This window comes from Puntigrus tetrazona, chromosome 22 (genome assembly GCF_018831695.1).
Source record: "Puntigrus tetrazona isolate hp1 chromosome 22, ASM1883169v1, whole genome shotgun sequence".
NCBI lineage: Eukaryota > Metazoa > Chordata > Actinopteri > Cypriniformes > Cyprinidae > Puntigrus > Puntigrus tetrazona.
In genome coordinates, this window is record NC_056720.1 from 15,960,851 (window position 1) to 15,961,119 (window position 269).

Genomic DNA, 269 nt, shown 5'->3' on the forward strand with positions numbered 1-269 from the left:
TATCAACTCACACTGTACAAACCTCTAAACCAGTCCTGTTACAGATAGCTCATCAGACCATGTTATTTTAAATTCCTTATTTCAGGGATCCAGATTTTGTGCATTCTTTGTGTATTTTTGTGCACCAGTCCTGGATACAACTGGTTTCTTAATGGCAGCCCTGCCTAAACCCCTGCTTTTATGACGCCCTGGATATTTTGCAGCTCACAATTGCTGAACACACACACTCCAACCACTTCTGGGTAACAAAGACCAACCGCTGCAAAATG